The following is a 2,498-nucleotide window of genomic DNA, read 5'->3' as shown; positions in this document are numbered from 1 at the left end:
GAGGGGAGGGGAGGGGAGGGGAGGAGAGGAGAGGAGAGGAGAGGGTGAAACAATAGTGGCTTCTTGTAGTTCTATAAATTCCAATGCTTCAGATATTGTAGTTCAAGTATTCCTCCATTTGCTGTCTGCTTATTGATAAAGTATTTATTGAACACCTACTATGTGTATTGGGGACACAACCGTGAATAATACAGAAATAGTTCTTCTCCATACAGAACTTGGCTGTCAGTAAGGGAGAAAGACAGGAAGCAGGATGTGTTCAGATTATAGTTAGTGATATGAAGAAAATGACAAGGATGATGTGGAGGGCAACAATTTTCTATAAGGTGATCAGGGACTACCTGTCTGAGGAGCTGATGGTAGAATTGAGGCTTGAAGGATTGGAAAAAAGTGGCCATCCAAACAGTTGTGGGATGAGCCTGGCACAGAGAAGAGTAAGTGTCAGGTCCAGAGCAGGAAGCATACTTGCTTTCTGCCACCCAGCACAAACCACCTGTAGGGATGCAGCTTAGAAGCACCTAGTCCACCTCTACACCTTGTACTCAATATCAAGAGGCTTCACTGCTGTCTTGTTTTCCACCTCCCCTCAGCAAGGAGAGGAAGCAGCAATTTTCCATCAGCAAACATCAGTATTCAGGGATTAAATTACCCATGAGTTAGAACTCAACATGGGAGCAGGGAAACCTATTGGATTTAGAATGGATTTGCTCAGACAGGGAGCTTATACACCTAGAGATGGCTCCAAGGAGACATAAACAATAAAATCACAATTATGTGTTAGGTTCCCAGATGGAATTATGAGTACAGAAGCAAGAAAGAATCTTGGTCCTGGTGCACTCCCTTCTTCCCCATGTGCCCTGAGTACCCTGGGCTTATCCAACCTTTTAGTAATTATCACAAGGGACTGTAATTCTCTCTTCTCTACAGCAGGGGCTGTTCAAGAGCAGAGACCATGTGGAGCTTGTCATGCTGACTGCAGTTTCTACTTCATTAGCTGGTGCTTTGCATGTACTTGGTAAGTGTTGGAAAATGCATGGATGCATGCACACACACAAGAGTTAATTCATCACCTCAACTCAGCTGATACTTACAGAGCACCTATTATGCACAGGTATTCCTCTTGATGCTTAGAACTCAGCAATAAAAAAGGCAGACAAAAATTCCTGGCTTCACAAAGGTTTTCTGATAGTAGGAAGCAGGAACAAACAGACAATAAAGTAAATAAATAAGGAGACCAGGGTGGCTGTCATGTAGCACCTGAAGGTAAGACTATCTGGTAAGTGTGTCAGTCAACAGAAGGCACCCTGATGTGAGATGATATAAACTTTATTAGGACTTGGCCTTGACTCAGAGAACTAAAGAACTATCAGGCAGCTCTGAACACAGGGTGGCATGATCTGACTCATACTTCTAAAGGATCAGGAAAACCTGACTTGGTTTTCAAACAGGGGCTAAAGAGTCTATCCATCCTGTTCAGTTATAAGCACCAAAAGAGAGTGTTATAAGCACCATAAGATGCCCTTACTATCCATCCCTTATCTATCCATCCTGTTCAGTTATAAGCACCAAAAGAGAGAGTTATAAGCACCAAAAGACACTCTTACTCAGGGACAAGCATAACAGAAGCAGAAACTTGAGGCTCCCTCTGTGAGCCACATGGAACAATACTCTAGATGGACTGGCTCTGGGTGTACCTGCCATGGTGCTACCATATCATCTGCCTCTTTGCTCACTTATGAAGATCAATGTCAATGGTGAAGGGTGGTGGCCTACAAGATGAGCACTGTTCAATCTCAGCCTCAATGAGGGCTTTCCAAAGGCTGGAACTCTCCACAGGGGTTTCCAGTAGCATGCAGAGACTCACGGAGCAGGCTCAGCTCGACTGGAGTGCAAAGACTGCTCTGCAGAGTCCATTCTTGGCAAACAGCCAGGCCCACCTGGGCTGGAGCTCAGGGTCTGGAGGTGTCATCAGGTCACATGTATCCAAAGGGATCATTCTCATGGTCCTCTTGTTTCTCCCAACCAACAAGCAAGGGAGCCTTCCTTTTCATCTTCCTGTCCCTTTCACACCTGTCTTTCTCCATCAGATCACAACAAGAATTTGAATTCAACCCAAAGCCGCTGCCTGTAATTGATTTCCCAGTTTTTGTTTTTCCTTTTCTTTTCGTCAGATGGTTAAGGGTAATGTGCCTGTCACATCATAACAAGGCTTGAGGGAGGCGCTTTTCACACATGACTATGAAAACCCAAACATCACACTTAGGAACCACAAAAGGATGGAGGGGAACAGCTTTTTGTGTTTTTTAACTGTCTCTGCTGGTGAGACAGAATCCTCTATTTCTGTCTCTCTGGCTTTCCTTAGAACCAGCAATAGTTAAAGTCCCAATGCACCTGCTTCACACCCTTTGGTTGGCATCTGTTGCATTTGCCAGCCCAGTCTTTTCTTTGCAAAGCACCGCTCTACCTTAAGAGTCAGGGAGGTTCGGGTAGGGCTGACC

At 44.9% G+C, this 2,498-nt stretch overlaps 1 pseudogene; it reads right to left on the bottom strand.

Moving 5' to 3' along the window:
* Positions 1-2,165: 2,165 nt before the first annotated feature.
* Positions 2,166-2,278, bottom strand: LOC119473437 (annotated as a pseudogene).
* Between the last annotated feature and the right edge of the window lie 220 nt (positions 2,279-2,498).

The sequence above is a fragment of the Cebus imitator genome, unplaced genomic scaffold (assembly GCF_001604975.1).
Source record: "Cebus imitator isolate Cc_AM_T3 unplaced genomic scaffold, Cebus_imitator-1.0 Scaffold159, whole genome shotgun sequence".
Lineage (NCBI taxonomy): Eukaryota > Metazoa > Chordata > Mammalia > Primates > Cebidae > Cebus > Cebus imitator.
This window is presented reverse-complemented; position numbering and strand designations above follow the sequence as displayed.